The 21,097-nt window shown below is 45.5% G+C and overlaps 1 protein-coding gene across 1 annotated transcript in view; it reads left to right on the top strand.

The window, feature by feature from the left end:
* NECAB1 (N-terminal EF-hand calcium binding protein 1) overlaps positions 1–21,097 on the top strand; it is a 2,535,085-nt gene that overhangs the window by 386,126 nt on the left and 2,127,862 nt on the right. The gene's annotated exons all lie outside the window — the stretch shown is intronic.

The following is a 21,097-nucleotide window of genomic DNA, read 5'->3' as shown; positions in this document are numbered from 1 at the left end:
TGTGATGTCAGCATGCCATGCATATGCATGAGGGCATGCTGACTCACACCCAAGGCTAACACGGTCCATGTAAGAAAGTAGGGGGCGTGTCCATAGGGCAAGCCCTGCAAATGGACACGCCCCCAGAAGAGTAACAGTCCCGAAAGTAAACCCCCATGACAGAGTCCGAGTAAATGTCAATAAACACAACACAACACATGCCCCCACAGACTATTAACATAAAATGTAAAAATGAACATGTTATATATTTTTTTATAACTTTTAAAGATGTTTGCCCGTGAGTGCGCTCGTTTGCGCGGGCATGCCCGTTGCTAAGCCACAGTTAGCAGTCAGTGGAAAAGCATATAAGATCTAAATATGCAAAGTAAGCCAAGAAGCAATAGCGTAGCAGTAGAGACGTCGGCTGAAGAGGAGGCAGTCATGGCTCGAGCCCCCACAACATCAATTTTTATTCCTAGTGAAATAAGCACGAAACAATTCCCTGACATATATGTACATGTATAAAATAATTTTTATGTAAAATGTAATGAAATGGGCCATGTATTATGAAGAAATGTGTGAAAAAAAAAAAAAAAATGTCAGAAGTGCCCATAGCTGAGCTACACTCTAACAAGCTGAGTATATCTGCCCGTAGGTGAGCAGTGGTTTAACAGGTGTAAAATGAGTGTCCGGGGTTGAGCAGAGTTTTAACATGCTGAAACTGTGTGCCCGTAGCTGAGCTGAGCATAATATGCGTGCTGGCAGCCAAACAGCGCGTAAGCCAGCATGACCCGTTTGCGCGGAGCTGCGCACCACGCCAACAAGCTAACCGACGGGCAATGTTGAGCAAGCTGTATCAAAACTGCCTTTACACAGTCACACCTTCTAGCCTGTGTAGACAGTCATAAAATATAAAAAGCAATGGCCAGGCTTGAACTCAGGATACCATGCACCATAGTCAAAGTACTGAACCACTAAGCCATGACAGTTGCCCTTAGAAATGCAGTAATAGCATATATATATAGGAATGAATGGAAAGAGAAGCATGGCAAAGCAGGTTTTGTGAAGCTGATACATTTCCAAAATGGCCAATCACAGATAAGTGTTGGAAAAACGGCATATATAAGCCCCATAAGTGGGAATAAACAGCATAACTGATTGTGGAACCAATTTGCAGTCAGGATGGCAGGTGTAGGAGAGGGTAGTTGCTTCCAAGCACAGAGGTGGGGTGTTGAGGAGTCCAAATATATGGTTTGGCTCCTCGTCCATGATCATGAGGCCCAACTCATGCAGGGCCAGGTCCTGTGGGAGCATACAAGGCTGAGGCGTGGGACCGGTTGGCACATGATCTCACCAGTGCCACAGGAATACCAAGGACTGGTGAACAGGTCCGTCACCACCATGTGGACCTGAAGTGATGGAAGCAGGACCAACTGAACCGTTGGATCCAGGAGGACGGCAAATGCCCAACGCCCCACTACTGAGTAAGTTACATGTAATTATTTATGTAGAAAGTTAACCTAGCTGATATTATGGAGATGTGTATTCCAATATTACTTCATTTATATTGCAGCTGCAGGTGTCCATTCCGCGAATCGTCGAGCCTATGCCGATAGGCTTGTATGGTTGCGCCACCAGGCAGGTTAGTAATTCTCTCCCTGTAACTGTTAAAAAATATAAGTATGACAGCTTGCAAAAGAGTGCAGTGTAGTCATCTATTAATATAAAGTGCAAGTAAACAGTGTAAGAGAGATTCTGCTAGTACTGTGTGATTACAGAAGTGTGATGCAGCCTGTAATCCAAAAATAAAAATGAAACAAGTCTGAAATAAAGATGTACCACCTGTAATATAATAGTACATAACCTGCAGCAGGCTGAAAATTACAGCTACACAAGCTGAGTAAAACACATGTGTGAAATATATCCCCGTTTAAATTCTGAAACATGACACAAGTGAGACTGTTGGAAAGGATTGTTATAACCAAGTAAAACATGTCAATAAAGCCTAGAATTAAGTACCATCCTGAATTGTAAAAATAAAACAAGTGAGAGTGTGAGAAAGAGGTATGAATCCACCAATAAAGTTGTAATAACTCCTGAATAAAGTATACTGCAGTCAGTACAGAATGAAATGAATGTGACAGGCACAACTAAACAGCGAAATGTGTGGAATAAAGTACTGAAGCTGGAATGTGTGTCCCACAATCTGGATATGTTGCTCCCAGTTTGCAATATGCAGATAGTATGGTTGTATGAAATACCAAACATCCACAGTTGTCTAGAGCCATATAAAGCAAATGTAGCAGGATGCTGTAGCTGAACAGAGCCAGATATGAATGTGTATGAATACAAATGAAATGTATATTGATGTAGCAGTAACATTCCTATCACCAACATGCATAAGTTTATACATAGGAAACTGTAGTCAGACCTGTAGTGTGTATATATCTGCAGCTAGTAGAAATGTACAGCATATAGGTATTTGAAGTTGTTAATGAAATATTTCTTCACCCTACCCTATAACCACAAATAATCCATTCCACGTGAAATGGGTATGTGTATTCACAATTAACTCCCCTGGACAATTGTCCTGTTGGTCCATACATATTTGCATGTCCGTTGATGCATGTGCCCTGTTCATACATCCAAACCTGATGGCCTGTTGCCATCACTCAACCCTGCATGTTGTTGGATTGTGTATTGTTGTTCAAATTATGTACGTGTTATGCTTGCTGTTCAATGGCTTGAATTTATGGGTGTTTGATTAATGGAAATACTAATGCATGCTGTTACAACTAATTGTGAATGGTATTGCACGTTACTAACCCAAACTGTCATTAAATAATGCAAAACATAGGACGACAGGGAAGGCGGGTTCCAGCGGACCCACCTCTCCCACCTCAGCTGGCGAGTGCACCTGGCAGTAGTGCCCAGGCCGGACCCTCCTCCGGTGGCCCTGTGCCACCTGCAGGTGGAAGCCCGGCAGGGGATGGGGCTCGTCCCCCCTCTGCAAGCGTGGCCAGAGGAGAACATCCACTCACCCTCCGTAGTGTCCGGACTGTGGTGCGTAGGGAGATCAGGCACTCTGTGCTTGGGCCCCTACGCCAGCTTGAGGCACAGGTGGCACAACTCATGGGCGTGCCTGCTGCCCATCCTACACAGCCCCCAGCACAGCACCATCCTGGGCAGTGAAGGCACAGTTGCAACTGCCCATGGGTGGGGATCTCAATTCCACTGTTGTCATCTGTGGGCTTATGGGCTCGAGATATCCAAACATCCATCCCCGTCAATTGTGTAACCCCCCCCACATGTCATACACCACCCCTGTATGCGTCTTGTTTGTCTTGTCTGTTAACCTCCCCTACCTACCTCCCCAGCTATACCGACTTCCTGTACCTGACATACCACTCTCACCTGAAAAAAAAAAGGGCACTCTGTACCCACAAAAAAATTACGCCCCATACATAGCTGCCCATTTTGCACACGTCTGCTGGACATGTAAACTGGCAATTACAATTGGCTGTACAACAAATATTATTGTTGTCCTCACACCTCTCTCAGGGGTGGAAGGTTTCAAATTTCACACCAAATTACAAACATATGCACAGCTGTTGCTGATGAAGAAATGGGCAGCTATGGGCCTTTCCTACATCCCTCCTGCAAAACCTGAGCTTGTTTTCCTACTGTCCTACCCTCTTTGTGCCCCATTTTTCACCACTTTCCTATCTCCCCATTTTCTTTTCTTTAAAAGAAAATAGCGCTGATGTGCGCGAGAGTAAGCACTTTTAAGCAGGAGTAAGCGGGTGTGCACTTCTGTGCGCTTAGCTAAGCGTGTGTGCGTGAAGCTAAGCGACAGTGCGCATGCGTGAGCTCTGCGCAAACCAGCGCTAACCTGCTTACAACTGCTTAAAAGTGCCTTAGTCACTCTGAATGACAAGGCCTGTAGTTTTCTCAGCAGCAAAATAAAATACCTCCATCAGTCTCGAACCCAGGACCTTGGAAACACAAGTCTGCATGACTTACCACTAAGCCATGACTGCTATACAAGAACATTGTGCTGAAAGAAATATATCATAAAATAGTAGGAAGTAATGTAAAGGGAATATAGCAAGTCTAGTACACAAAGCATGTCATATATATTTACTGTCAAATATAGTGGATTTGTAAAATAATACTGTGTGATGAGAAACAGCCATGCTAGTTGGTAGCTACTAGGTAATAATGTCACAGTAGCGTCTGGCAAGCCACACACATACTCAGAGCAGGATAAACACTGCCATAGCTGAATAGTTAAGAGCCCAGACATAGCAACTGTGATTGAGTTACAGGGATGTCCCTGATGTGAAAACAAATGTCAACTGTGCCCCACTGACACCCTGTGAAATGTACTAACAGTAGGTAGAAAGGTGTAACTACACATGCAATGGTAACTATGAATTACTGAAAGTATGCACCACTTGCTCGTCACAAATGGTGTAGTAATACATATGCTTGAAATAACCCACAGTCACAACTGCAGAATATCAGAATATTTCATTGGAGTATCCCATTGATATGTACCATTCCATGAGGCTGATAAAAGATGCACCTGAGAGTATCTGAGGCCTGCTCAGCAGCATGATCAAATACCTTTGTAAGTGTCAAGGCCCACACCATGGCCAGACCACAATGCATGCAGTAACACCCTACCACAACAAACACATAGGGAATTGCTGCCCAAACAGATTTAGCAAGCATTACAAGCTGTGAATGTAAATGGAAAATAGGAAAGCCATAGCAACACATTACAGGAAAGACACCTAGCAGGCATACAAGGAGTGAATGTAAAGGCCAAATATTGAAGCCATAGCAACAGATTGTAAGAGCCACTGCTATATACCAGTTACACCACAATCCCCACAGGAAAGCACACACACCCATATACATAGTATTACTAGTCGTAGGTGTCAGTTTACATACACACGGAGAAGAGGGCACTGGAGGAAGGAATACTCAGCTTACAGAACAACATGCATTGCAGTGTCTACAACACAGCCTGAAATATGAGAGACATACCAACCTTACACTCACAGAACAGTATCCACAGCAAACCAGCATGGTCCCCACCCTGATAATCTGAAAGGGCTACGCCTACCTAACAGACCTTGTTATAGCACTGTCCTGAAATCACAGTGAGAACTGCAATCACTACACAACAGGCTGCATGCAATTAGTAAATGCTGGCTAACAATTGGTGCAGAGGCCATCACATGGACATGTGCAGATACCTACAAAAGCATCCTGTACTCCCAGTCCACACATGCAATACTTTCATTGCACCCTCTGGAGGTAGAGACAGAGAGAGAGAGAGAGAGAAAGAAAGAAAGAGAGAAAGAGAAAGAAATAAAAATATTAAAAAAAACAGTAACAACAAAACAAAGAGGTTGACAGCAGGCCAAGTAACTGCAAGCCTACGCAAACAGCTGCAACAAACACAGGTAATGTAAAGTACTAGTATAATAGTCTACATACTGCAAACCCTCCAGATGTGTTATTGGTCTGTATCTATGTATATGAAGATGTGCATAGGACCGGGGACATACTGCAACTGTCACTGAAGGCTCTACATACATATGTATGTGAAGGTAGCTATGTGCACATAGCAATGTAGGTTGTAGTGCAATGTACAAGTAGGTTGTACAGTAATGGATGTTCATCAGTACGTTACTGTGTGTATACATATGTGGAACTAAAAAGGAGTATATATATATATATATATATATATATATATATATATATATATCATGTGTATATGTATGTATATCGAGATATGTATGTATATATATATATATATATATATATATATATATATATATATATATAATATGCATATGTGTATACATAGATAGAGAGGGATGTAGACATACATAGACATATATAGTTTCACAGTGTCATAGTTTAGTACTAGTCTATCTCCAGACAGTGTATAGAATAGATTTAGAAAATTGAGCCTCTGTATAGTAGTGACACAGTGAAGACCCCCGTACATAATAGCATTAGTTTACTGTGCCTCTGTCTAGTAGTGACACAGAGATGACCCCTGGTGTAAACCTATGATCTCCCATCCACTCATCAAGAATTCACATGAAGAGAGTCAGTGAGGGTCTCTGCCTAACATGAACTGGGATCCTGTTCCACAGTGTGGGAAGCCTCTGAGTTATGGATCTGTCCCTACAGCATGTCCTATTCATATTTGTGCTGAGGTTTAAATCTGTAGCTGTTGTGGTTCTGATGGATTTGGATTTTATGAGGTGGAACATGTCCATCAATTCCTGATTGTTCATGGCCTCGTACATCAGACACAGATCACCTCTAAATAGGCGGCATGCTATGGAATAGAGCAGGAGTTTCTTTAGTCTGGCAGCATATGACACTTGTTGGAGACCCTTGATCCTCCTGGTGAGGTATTTATGGGGTACCCCTAGCTGTTGCAAGTGGCAGGTGAGGTACATACCAAATGGGGCATAGTACACAGTCATGGGCCTGATAAGGGAGGAGTATAGGGGTACAATGACCTCTTATGATCAGGATGTGAATCCCTTCATGATAAGGTGGGCAAGGTAGGAAGTGTATCCAACCACTTTGGCAACATGGATGTCAAATGAGAGGTCAGTATCGATTAGTGTCCCCAGGTCTCTGATTACTTTGTCTGTACTCAGTGAGTTACTGTCTATGTGATAATATGTGGGTACCTTGTCTTTCCGAAAGGGTATGACTATACATTATGTGGCATGCAGTTTAAGGCTATGACTCTGGCACCAGTTGTCGGTTTCAGTGAGGCCTTTCTGTAGGATGTATGTGTCAGCTGGTGTTTCGACTATGGCGCCTAGTATGCAGTCATCTTTGAACATTGTCAGCCACTACCCTCCCATGTTTGCTTCCACATCTGAGAAATAAATGCCGAACATGAGGGGTCCCAGGACAGAGCCTTGTGGGACATCATGTGTGACTGGCTCTGAGTCTGACATGGCACCAGTGATCTTGACTTTAGGGTTTTTATCTGTTAGCCGGTTTGCAACCCATCTTGTGACATATGGATTTACATTTAAGCTGTTGAGCATGTCTATGATGCCAGAGTGGGGTATTGTGTCGAAAGCTTTAGCCAAGTCCAGGTAGGCTGTATGGACTGCTGTGCCCTCGTCAATGGCTCTAGTGACTGATTTGAAAAGGTCAACCAGGTTCAAAAGGCAGGATCTGCCCTCTACAAAGCCAAACTGGGTGGGATCAAGTGTCTGTAAGTCCCCAATGTCTCTGTGTATGAGTTCCATAATGATTCTTTCCATAGCGTTGCAGACCAGGCTGGTTAAGCTTATGGGGCGGTAGTTACCAGGGTCTGTAGAGGTGCCTCCTTTGTGGAGTGGGACTACTGTTGCTGTATGCCAGTGTCCAGGTACATATGCTGTAGTAAGGCTACGGTTAAATAGCATTTTATGTGTGGGTTTAGCTCCTCTTGGAGTTCACATAGCATGCAACCTGCGATACCGTCGGGTCTCATTGATGCTGTGTTTATAGCTTTGCTGAGGGCAGTTCTCAGCTGGACATCTGAGATGACAGGGAGGTTACAGTCAGCTGGGATAAGTAATTCCTCATGTGGGGGTGAGGGAGGGGAGAAATCTGCACTGAACCTGTCTGCCAGAATGTTGGCAATATCTGTGTGTTCAGTGTAGTGTTTGTCACTGTGAACTAACTCTAAACATATCTGAGGGTTCCCACCCAGGTGTCTAACATAGCAGAAGAAGGCCTTGTGGTTATCTGTAGTGTCCATAGCGATTCTCCTCTCATTGTTGGCCTTGCATGTTTGTATGAGAGAACGTATCTTTCTACTAGTGCTGATCAGAGATGCCTTATCTTTATGGAACTCTGCTCTGTCGTGCAGTAGCTACCTTCTGTTGTTATACAATTTGTTCATGGCTAGGGTCCACCAGACAGGATGCCTGCCCTTGGTGGAAAGGGTCTTGGTTTTATTTGGGATTGCATGATCCATGCATTCTTGGAGATGTCCGTAGAAAGCATTTGTGAAGGTGTCTGCATTGTGGGATGTGGTTTCCACTGGCCCAGTGGGCTTAAAGGATACCAACTCAGTTTTAAGAAGTATAAAGTCGGCAATTGAGAGGTTTCTCACTGTAGTCTTTTGTGTTGTGGGGGAGGTGGGATATGTATATCCAGGGTGATTAGTTTGTGGTCAGATGTGACTAGTGAGGGGTTTACTTCCGGTGTGTAGCACATTGCCCCCATGTTTGTGATGATCAGGTCTAGTATATTATCTCCCCTTGTGGGAGAGGTGACTAGCTGTTCCATTGCATTTGACTTAGTGAATTCCGGGAACCTTTGGGCTAGGGTGTTTGGGCTAGAATAATGCACCCAGTGTATGTTAGGGTAGTTGAAGTCTCCCAATATGATGGTGTGTGGTGGGACATTCATATCCTCCAATGTCTTCAGAAAGGCTGACTGTGGTTCCTGAGATTGGGAGGGTTGTCTGTAACATGCTACCAGTTGTATAGCTGGTTTGCCTACAGTTATTTGCACCTGGATGGTCTTTGATGCTTCATGTGTTGCCACTAACCTGGAGGTGTGGGTGTCGTTCATGAATATGGACACTCCCCCTCCCTTTTTGTTTTGGCTGGAGTTTTGGGGCCAAAAAGCATGACACAAGGTATAGCCTGGTACCGCTGGTGTGCTCTCAGGAGCCTTGAACCAGGTTTCACTTACTGCACAGACATCGAGATTGATAGAATATGTACGTACAGATATATGTAATACACACATACATATATAGATATATGTAGATACATATACATATACAGACAGATCTGACTGACAACAGATATGTCTGTATATGACTATCTCTCTCTCTCTGTCCCACCCTCTCACTCTCACTCTCCCTCTGTCTCTCTCTCTCTCTCTCTCTCTCCCCACATCTATATGTATATATCTACATCTATATATACATATATATATATATATATATATATATATATAAACATATATATATATATATATATATATATATATATATATATATACATACAGATATATACATATCAATATATATATATATATATATATATATATATATATATATATTTATATACATATGTATATATATATATATATATATATATATATATATATGTATATATACTGAGTGAGGCACATGTGTGCAGATGTATTGCAACAGGTGCCTCGTGACAAAGGCATGGAGTGAACACCAGTGTGGTTACTGGAGTGCCATACCCCATTCCAAAACACTGACACCAGTAACCACCACATATGTGCATGCCTGCCCACCACTGCATGTGTCAGGGGGGAACAGGGGCAACAAGTGTACAAAAGGCTCCCCAGTGATATACACAGTGGCACACTAGTCTTGTAATACCTGTACGTGGAATGTGTCAGCGGACATGGTGTGTCAGCTATGGACATGTAGGTCACTGTACCCCTCTACACTCCACAATGTCCTACACAGCATGCACCTCCCATGACAGCTACAGATATGAAGAAGGACACAGACATACGCAAGTAACTGTGTCAATGCACTCAAATACATTACCTGTGCGGAGTGACTGACAAGACCACAGAGCGCACACAGACTACCTCCATAGAGGTTACCACTGCTGGATATACATAGTTCGGTCACACCCATGACATTTGTCTAACAACCATGGTAACACCTCCAACATCCACAATACAAATTACCTATGTCTGTCGTCCTTGTCACTGCAGTATAGAGCACATGGTGGAGGTACAGGTCCCTACCCACAGATATGACATACCCTGGAGTAAACCACACAGAATTAAGAAGCAAGGCTCCCCATGAGTAGATGTCAGACATACTCCTGCTGAATGTTATGCAGATAGGTAATATGCCATATGAGTCACCCTGTGTAACTGTTTGTAAGGAGCAGGTATGATCATAACACATGTGTCACAAGGGGCAGGGTAGCATAACAGTATGCTGCTGTAGGCCCAGGGCCAAAAGCATACTACCTACCTAAGACACAATGCACACCCATGAACACATTGCAAACCAAATATGTCAGGTGACTGGGTGCATGTTATGTACGGGTGTGATTGCTCACCATGACTGTCTGTCTGTCATGGTAGTGTGTGTCCTTGGTGTGAGGCCAGAGACAGATGTGTGAGGTATTGCGATCAACACATACTACATTGCCATATGTTGTGCTGTGTTACCCTGTATGTCACTGTGGTGTAGGTAGGGTTATGGCAAGTAAGAGTAGTGTGCATTACCAGTGAAATATGTAATGTGCATTGCATGCAGTGCATGGGTTGATAATGTTCCCCATACAGTACCTTGATACAAACCCCAGTGTGAGGTTGAGCATTGAACCTGAACCAGTGTGCTGACTGCTGCAGTATACTAGTCTGTCATATGGAGTGTGCCAGGTACTGTTGCACAGTTGTCAGATGAGCACTGATATCTGGTCATTTACATGTGTATCCCCCAATAGACAGACAGATGCTATATATGGTGGTTAAGTTATATCACTACAGTCGAGTATTATGTGTATTATGTGTGCCATAGTTTGCTGACAGATATTGCTGACATATTTTCCTTCTCCTTTTCAGGGCTATGGTTCACCAGCGAAACCCTGTGTACTCCACTGCGGAGCAGGAAGAGATACACCAGAGCCTGGTGCGGGATTTCGCAATACTCTTTTCCCACACCAGCCAGAACCAGCAGGAGAGGACTGCACTGTGGCAAGACCTGGTCCGTCGGGTAAATGACATTGGCACACATAACCGGACATATGAGCAGGTACGCCATCACTGCAGTGATTTAATTAGAAATGTCCGTCAGTGTGCGTCAGATATCCACAGGCAGCAGCTTGCCACAGGTGGTGGGGTGGCTAGACATCCCCCCCTCTCCAGACTGGAGGGACTACTCCTAAGTGTTGTGGCTCCAGCCCAACAGCAACAGCAGCAGCATACATGTGTAATGATGGAGGCTGGAGCCACCCAGCAGCAGGACACGGAGTGTGCAGGTAACATGCCATGTGTATAGTTGATCGTTCTGTACACTGTTAGGTTATGCATGTGTGAGGTGTGTCCTCGTATTGTAGCTGTAATCTTGGTAATTATTGTGCAAGAGTGATATTCTCAATATCAGCAGTAGACCTGTGGAAGCTAACTGTTGCACTACTGCACTGTATCATACTCACAGTATCAATGGCACAGTTGTGCCCACTGACAATAAATGTCTCATTTCTGCAGGTCCCTCTGGTGTAACAGCAAGGCAGCCTATCCATGTGGGTGAGTGTGTAATACCATTACCTTCAATACTCTTGATACTAGCAGTAATAATAGGCTGAAGCAGTAGTGCTATGTGTTTGATTGCAGGTGTGTTTGTGTCTGTGTGTTGATATCTCATATACTGAGGTGTGTGCATGTGTGCATGTGTGCATGTGCCCATGTGTGCATGTGCGCATGTGTGCATGTGTGCATGTGCGCATGTGCGCATGTGTGCATGTGTGCATGTGTGTATCAGTGGTGACATTGTGTACACATTGTAAACTGTGTTTCCTGTCTTACTCCCACAGGTTCTGGTGCTGCTCTGGTGTTGTGCAGCAGGGAACCTGAATCAGCCGCTGTGGATAGTGATAATGATGATACCTGTGTAATGGCACAGGTAGGTGTGCCAGGGTCCGTCATTGGTCAGTCAATTGACAGTACACAGCTGTCGACCCCATCAATGCACACAGTCATCCTGCCAATACATCCTTTGTCACCAATGTCCCTAGGTGATGGACAGGATACAGTGGGCATTGACCATGGTAATGTAGTATCAGTGGCACATGCATCTCCACACAACAGCCATGGCCAGGGTCCTGACATGGTACCACACAGGCAGACGTCCAGGGGTTCCCGTGGGAGCATCTGTGGGCGTACCGCCCCTGTCAGACGTGCCCACAGAGGTCTTTCAACCTCAGCTATGTTTCGGGCTGTAATGCAGGCACAGTCACGAATGGAACGGTACACCAGACAGGGTCTGAGGGAGCTGAGAGCATGTCGCACAGCTATGAGTGACAGTATACATGATGTTGCAGCTGTCATCCGTACCTTCACCGAGGTCATTGACAGACGTTGGGGGGACACATTAGATCTGTTCCACAACTACATGTCCATGAGCCAGGGCAATGGTGGACGGTTGAGACGTCGATGTGGCCATATGCCAGCAACAGCAGCAGCTGGCAGCCGTCGTGGACGACAACAGGCCTGCGGCCACTCCCATAGTGCCAGCAGCAGCCCCAGCAATGCTGGGTCTGTGCTGTCATCAGACCACCCCAGGAGACCACGTGTACGTGGCTCTGGACAGTCCCAACAGGGACCTGTCTCCAGTCACCAACCACCTGCTTCTGATGACAGTACCCAGTCTGGCTTAGTACCTGATATGGTCCGTAGCACCCCTGCCAGGCACAGGTACTGTGCCCGTGGCCACAGACAGTGATCTGTATGACCTGGCAGGTACATTCTGTGGCTGTCCACAAACACCTGTATATGGCAGCCATGAGGTGGCACTGTGTGCATGCATACACACATGCAAATTGATAACACCTAGGGCTACCGCATACACGCACACACTGCATCAACATTGCCCCATCTTGTACTGCTGTCCCTCACCAACACACACACACAGACATGTCAATTGGTTGTATCAGTGGCAGACTCCGACATACCAAGTACACACCCTGTGCATATGATGAAACTGTGCCACCTCCTGCAATCTGTAACATCGGTGCAGGAACAGGTTAACATGGTGCTGATGCACAGGGTGACTACATAGAAGTGTTGTAATAGTATAATGTTGACAACAGTACAGTGTAATGATATCATTGTGGGTATATATCAGCATGCCTGATGCAGTTACAGTATGAATGTCATTGTATTGTTTTGTACACCCATAGTAATTACCATAGTGTACTGTCTGCACATCTTTGCATACTGGGGATACGAAAATGTCCATATTGATACTCAGTGATGGTCATGTCAACTGCGAGTTGCATGCTGTCCACACTCGACTCTGCAATGAGGATGTTTGAGGATGTTGATATCTGTGCAGTAATACACAACAGGTTCAAGACTCACAAGAGCACACTAGCACTACAAGGTCACACCTCATACCAAGCATGACAGCACCAAAACACAGAACTAACTATGACAGGAGGGAGAGTCTCCATACATGTCAAGGATACTGTGGTGCCAGGACAGGTAGCATACATCATACTAAGTCTGGAACTGCTGAGTGAGGGCTCAGTGTCTGTTATTTGAAATGTGTATTATTACAGGTATGAGCACTTGGGTATCAGGCCAGTTATTCAACATTACGAAGGTACATGGTCTATACACTTGTGGGGGGTGGGGCTGGACCCAGCCCATCTGACCTGTGAATGTCTGGGTACAGGCTTATAGTGCCTGCATATATGCACTGTTACCTACTGGAAGTCGTACACCTTGTTTGTTGTAGCATAGTCTACATACAGGCCTGCTGACTGTAGCTTTGTTTGTATGCATGTTTGCTTGTTATGTTCCTGAAACACTGATTCCACCTGCAGTGCAGATTTACAGTGCCTCTGTGGATCCCTAGTGACATCTGTATTGCTTACTGTACTGATGTCCATGTCTCACTTGACAGAACGTCACTGTTTGTCCTGTTTGCATGTAGGTTGCCTGTAACACATTGCATATGACTTACCTCGCATTTGCTCAAAACAGCATTCATATGCCAGCACTAACAAATCAGGAGCACTACACCCTCACATACTCACCTTGAGTACCTTGTTCCCCATTGGCCCTATGTGATGTTATTTAGTATGGGATTCACAATGCTATGGTAGCATGTGCAAAGGTCACCTGTCAATCTACTCTCTGGTCCAGTTGGTGAATCTGTGAGTCATGTGGCAATGTTACAGCTGCCTCATGTACACAGACAACCCTCTCCCCTTCCCATACACTTACAACACATGTGAGAGATGCAACCACATAGCCAAAATGGAGGCTAAGCTCTCTTAACTCAGTACTGGCATACCCTGTCAGGTGGAGTGGGATACTACAGTGAATACAGTACCAGTCTCACAGAGACCTGCCACAACCGCAATCCAATCACAGAAACACACAGATACATTCTTGGACTCTCAGAATAGCATCCTGCCTGAGCAGTTGACACCTGCAAAGCGGACACACAAGCAAACGTTAAGCCAGACCAGAGCACGTGCAACACATAGCTCACAAAGCCTGTGTGCCAAACAGTCACAGGCCATATGGCTTGACAACACACCTGCTACAGTTGTATGAGGTACCTCTATCGTCAGGTACACTGAGGTCCTGCTCACCAGGCTGAACAATGTGAAGGTCACGCTGAGGTGCCCGTTGGGCACTATGATCCACCACATAACACAAGCATACAGGTCACTCCAAGGCATGTAGAAATATGACTCAGTCATTGTCTGTGCCAGTGTGTATGACCTGTGATGCACCTCCCTGGACTACATGTTAGGGGACATAGAGGGGCTCTCTGAGCTTGTGGCACAGGCTGGTATGACCCTGACCTTGAGTAGCATCTTACCCTCACCAAGAATGCTGCCACAATATGTAGACAGGATGATCAATTTCTACAATTGCCGTATGTTTCGGTGACATTCAAAGGGGATCCAATGCCTGTCAGCATGGGATTACATGCTGGACAAGCCACATTGCTTTGCTTGGGACAGCTTGCACCTGTCACTCATGGGCCATTGTATATTGGCAGAGGCTGTTGCTACAAACATAGTGCCTTTGTATGCAAGGCTGACATTACATAGCCACCTACACAGGTATCACACGGGATAGGACACTAATAGTAATGCTACTCAACAGCAGCAGTGTAAACCTCAAGATGCATGCAATGGAAACTGTCCTTAGCATGGGGTACAGCAATATCCGTGCAGTAACAGACTCCTGGTACAAGGCTCCCAGGTGCACACCATCAGTGCCAGGTCATACCTCATACCATGCTTGTCGTCCCCTACACATGCACCAAACCAGAACAGGGGGGATGTATCCAAAGGCACCTCAGATACACACACCCCCAGGTTGGTGGCACAGCACAAAGCATCAGAGCCTATCCATGTGCAACTAACAGTGGGTTAGACTGCCTTCAGGTTCATAGACTGGCACACACCACCCTCCCATACCCAGGAAACCCACTTGGCCTTCCTGACAACACTGGGAATATGATGGTCTCTACGAACACCATTATATGGGTGGACTGCGACTACCCAAACATAGAGTGTGAGCATTACTCTAGCTCCAAGACCCTATCTGAAGGGTTCTTAGCATTCATTCCCTGCATTGCTATGGAACAACTTGTTACCACTCCCACAAGAGGTAACAACATGCTGCACCTGTTCATCACCAACATGTGGACTATATGCTCCAGACCAGTCGTGTATCCCTCGCTGGTGTGATGACACCATCTACAACCCACACTGTATATTCACATACCACATGCAGCCCCTGCACAGAACACCACAGTCATACATTTGTCTAATGCATATTCCATGTATTCACATGAGGCAGGCTTCGGACATGGGAACTATTGAAGTTCACAGGTACATATGTGTAGGTGGCACACACATACATCATGCATGCATTCACATTACTGATATAATGTATGTCATGCAATATTGGGAACAACACCCCACACACATGGACAAACTGTGTGACAAAAACACACATGGCGTTTGTAGGATACAAACCCCTACCTAACTATGTTAGGTCACTTGTGAGAGGCGCAGTAGCAGAGTGTGCTATTTGCATTACTGGGAGGCTTGCTTCCTCCTGCTGTACTTATAGGGTGCTGACATCATCAGTGTTTAGACAGTGGAATATGCAACATGTGTTGTGTTGTACTAGTTGCCAAAAGGAACATTTCTCTTACACATGGAATTGCACACACACTGAGCACTTGCAGGATTCAAACCCCTACCTAACTATGTTATGGCATTTGTGAGAGACACAGTAGCAAAGCATGCTATTTGCATTACTGGGAGGATTGCTTTCTCCTGCTGTACTTATAGGGTGCTGACATCATCAGTGTTTAGACAGTGGAATATGCAGCATGTGTTGTGTTGTACTAGTTGCCAAAAGGAACATTTTTCTTACACATGGAATTGCACACACACTACTCCCCCACACACATTCACACACACACACTGAGCACTTGCAGGATTCAAACCCCTACCTAACTATGTTATGACACTTGTGAGAGACGCAGTAGCAGAGCGCGCTATTCAAATTACTGGGTGTCATTTGTGCTCCTGACATATGTATAGTGTGCTGACATCATTATGTATGAAGAGGTATGTACATCTGTTACTATCCATCAGTACAGGGGAGAGCATATCTATGCATTAACTTTGCACAGGCACAGTGGCCTACTGTACTGCGGAGGCAGATGCCAAATACACTGTGGATAGCCTTCTGTATTCCCTAGGGACAACAGCCTAGTATTGCACTCTATGGCCATATGTTTATCTGTCAGATGCAAGTATCTGTTGCTCATATACTGTTTGTGGGTCTTTATTGCCATAGCTTTCCCTATCTCTATGAACAACTTGTGTACTGTGGAAGATGTTTGCATATAAGTGGGATCCAGTACTTTACTTATGTCTCTGTTGTAATTTCACTGTGTGCACTGGGCAGATTTCTGTATTGTGGGAGGTTCCTGTGTTAACACATACAAATGCCAGATATGTGTGTGCAACTGCTGAACTGTGACATGGCCTAAGTGTGTGAGCATGCCCAGTTCACAGTTTCTATGGCTTCTTGACTGACACGTCTCATTTATCTAAGTGTGCAAGCATGCCCAGTGTGAACTTTCCTTATTTTGGGATCTGTGGTCCACCACATTTGTCTTTGTGTGTGGACGTCATCTATATTTCACATGTACAGTTGAGTGTTGGACATCAGGTTGTGTTCTTACTGCCCAACTGCTTTTTGTCTGAACCTAACAGACATTATGCTGTGCCTGCAGGGTTGCCATGGGATAGTTTGCATACAGTTGTCAACATCCTTTCCCACTGACCAAACAGTTGTATTGTCATATAGTGTACTGGTGCAGTACTTTCACTGTGGTGGACAGTATCATCGGTGTCAGTCCTATCACTGCTTGTAATATTTATAGTGAGCACACCAGACTGGTTGAGGGCCAGTTTTGCAGATATGACCATTTTGCATTTTGTTCAGATATGGACAGCATAGTACATGATTGTCCAACATTGTTAACGTATTCCACAACTTGTGTGGACAGTGACAAACAATGGCCATGTGCCCTAGTCCATTTGTAATGCTAGTCACAGAGTGTTTGTCCTTCAACACACATTTACTGGTGTTTTCCATGACATATGTCAAGGTTAGTGTGCTGAGCCTCTGTCTACCCGTGACATACAGGTGATATCCAGGGTACACCTACCATCTCCCATCCAGTCATCATGATTCCTCTGGATGACAGTCAGTGAGGGACTCCCTGGATAACCTGTACTGGGAGTTTAGTCGTGAGTGGAGTGAGCTTCTGGGTTATGGACCAATCGGTACAGCATGTCCGATTTATGTCTGTGCTGGGGTTCAGGCCTGTCAGCTGCATAGGTCACCAGCATTCAGATTTTACATGGTGCCACATGTCCATTGATACCAGCTTGGTCATGGCTTTATACATCAGGCACAGTTCACCTCCAGCCAGGCGGTATGGCACTGTGTGGAGCTGCAGTTTGTTTAATCAGGCGACACATGGCATCTGTTACAGCTCTGCGATCCTCCTGGTGGGGTATTTGTGAGGTCTTTCCAGTTGATGCAGGTGTCTGCTAAGGTACATCCCTGAAGGGCCATTGTACACAATTATGAGGCTGCTGATGGATGACTGGAGAGGCACATTGACCTACCCTGACCTAGCTGTGCTTACCTTCATGATTAGGTGGGTATATGGTATGTTTCTGTAACCACTATAGACACATGGTTGTCACATGCAGGATATCTATCACCTTGAGTCCCCAGGTCTCTTATTGCTCCTGATGTACTTACTGGGTTAACACCTATGTGGTAATTTCTGGCCATGTACTGTGTTTCTACAGGGGATGACTATACACTATTCTGCATTTAGCTTGTTGACATGGCTGTGGCACCACTTGTCTGTTTCTATGTGTGCCTTTTGTAGGTTGCTTGTGTCAGCTGGAGGGTCCGATATGGTGGGCAGTTTGTAGTCCTCTGCGAACCTGTTCAGACAGAGTCCTTCCATGTTGGCCTGTACCTATGTGACATATATAGCATACAAGTGAGGTCCCAGGACCATGCCTTGTGAGATGCCAGTTGTACCTGGTTTGCAGTCTGACATGGCTGCAGCATGTCTGACCAGGTCAGTTCTGTCCTTGAGCTGGTTTGCAACCCATCTACTTGGATAGGGGTTTATAGTTAGGCTGGTGAGCTTATCTGTACTGACCAACTAGGGTATTGTATGAAAGGGTTTAGCAAGGTCCAGATAGGCTGTGTGATCCACATTCCCCACATCAATGGCCTTGGTGCACATTTCACATGAGTCAGACATGTGTAAGGGGCAGGATCTGACCTATGACAGCCACACTGGGTAGGGTCCAATGTCTGTAGGTACCCAATCTCGTTATTCCTGGGATCCATGATCATCGTCTTCATTACTTTGCCAACCTAGATAGTCAGGGTTGAGGGGTGATAGTTTGCAGTATCCATTCAGGCACCACCTTTGTGGTGAGGGACCACTGTTGCTGTACACTGCTCTTTGGGTACATATCCTGTGGTAAGACTGATAGTGAGCAGTAGTGCTATTTGGTGTTCCATTCTTCTTACAGTACTTGTTGGACACAACCCAGGACACCATCTGGTACCATTGATGCTGTGTGGTGTGCTTTGTAGATGCTGGCTGTTACCTCAGCATCTGCAATGTCAGGGGGCCAGCACTCTGCTGGGATAGATATTTGGCAGTTAGGTGCTGGTGGGGAGTTTGCAAAGAATCTGTTAGGTAGGATGTTGGCAATGTGTGTGGGTTGGTGTATTGTTTGTGATATTAGAGTACTGCAGAGCATATCTGTGGATTATCACCATGGTTCCTATCATCAGGTAGGACAGCTGTGTGATAATCCTTTGTGTCCTGCACAATTTGTATCATCATAGGTTCATAGGTTCATACTAGGCTATTTGCCCTGGCCTTGTTTGAGCATGGACAGACTGTGTGTGAGTTTCGACACCCCTTGCAATGTGCATATTATACCCATGTAGGGTTTACTTTACTAGATGTGACACAGGGATGGCCCCCAGTGTACACCTACTATCTCCCATGCACTTCACCAGATTTCTCTTGTTGAGTATGAGTGTGGTGCTCAGCCTATCATGGACTGGGATTCTGTTCCAGAGTGTAAGGAGCCTCTGGGTTATGGATCTGTCCCTCCAGCACATACTATTTATCTATGTGTGGAGGTTCAGATATCTCACTGTGGTGACTCTGCTGGATTTGGGGTTTCTGCAGTGGAGCATGTCCATTCATTCTGTTTTGGACATGGCCTTGTACATCAGGCATACATCGCCTCTGACTGGGCAGTATGCTTGTGAATTGGGCTGTGGTTTCTTCAGCCAGGCTGCAGATGTCAAATGTTTGGACCCTTTATCCTGTTGGTGAGGTACATTTGGGGTCTTTCTAACTGCTGCAGGTGTAAGGTAAGGTACATCCGAACTGGGGCATTGTTGTCACGTATGGGCCTGATAAGGGATGAGTATGGGGGCACAGTGACCTCTCTTGATGTACATGTGCATCCTTTCATATTAAGGTGGGCAATATAGCAGGTCTTCCTGGCCATCTTGGCAATGTGAGTGTCACATGACATGTTACCGTCCACTTGTGTCCCTAGGTCCCTGATTACTTCTTCCATACATAATGGATTGCCACCTATGTCATACTTTGTGTGTGCCTTGTTTGGTATTTGTTGAGACATTCATACTCTGCAGTGTCTTCAGGAAGGCTGGCTGGGGTTCCTAGGTTTGTGAGTGTGGTCTGTAGCAGGCTGCAAACAGGGATGCAGTTTGAGCCACTGTTACTTGCCCGTGGATAGTCCATGCTGCTTCTTGTTGTGGTACCAACCTGTGGGTGTGGTTATCCTTGACAATTACTGATAGCCACACTCCTATTGTAGTGTGTTCCATGTTTTGGAGCTGTAGAGCATGGTATGAGGCATAACCTGGTAGTATTAGGGTGCTCTTCTGGACCTTGACCCATGTTTCTGTTATAGAACAGATATTACCATTCTCCATGCTGTGGTGGGTTTGGTCTGCATGCACCTTGCAGGTTAGACTTCTGGCGTTGGGTAGCATTACATCCAGGTTGCTATCCCTTGTGCTACCTATGGTGGTGGGTTTGTGTTTCCAGCCTTACCTATTCAAGGCACAGTGGGGGTGACAACAGCCTTTGCCAGTATCCACACAGCCAGGTGTGCTGGGTGCGTGCCACCCCTAGCAGGTGGGGCATCATGTCTTGCTCAGCATGTCAGCCCAGGCTGTCAGCCATTTGTCCCCCTTGCTAACAGCAATGCTTCAGCCAATTATAGTACTTGATCTTGTTGTCTTCATAGTATGGCATCATGCTTGGCGAGGGTGAGATGTTAGGCAGGGTCTTCATGTTTGCATATACTAGATGGTGTTACATTGCTTAACACATGGCAATCATGCCTCAGGTGGTGCTGCAGGGCTGCCTCTGTCGGATGCACATACTACACTCCCTGTACATGTTTGGAAGCAGGTTGTGTCGTCATGTTAGGCGTCCCTGTTACTATATGAGTGAGTCAGAGAGGGGTATCATTCCCAGGGTTCCTACTGAAACAGTGTATGTGCTATGCGTTGCCTTTTTGCCAAGGCCAGGGCATACTGGGCATGCCTCCTTCTGCCTACTGGGGCAGGCTCAGGTTGTTCCTCCTCCGTCACGCTCTGCCTGTGATGGCCTTGGCAATGGTGGGGGGGCTGTTTGTCCCGGCCCTATGCTGGTCCTGCTGCAGCTGTTTTCGCAGAATCATAT

This window comes from Protopterus annectens, chromosome 3.part0 (genome assembly GCF_019279795.1).
Source record: "Protopterus annectens isolate FY-2018-M chromosome 3.part0, PAN1.0, whole genome shotgun sequence".
Taxonomy (NCBI): domain Eukaryota; kingdom Metazoa; phylum Chordata; order Ceratodontiformes; family Protopteridae; genus Protopterus; species Protopterus annectens.
Note: the sequence above shows the minus strand (reverse complement) of the source record. Positions and strands in the feature narration are given on the sequence as shown.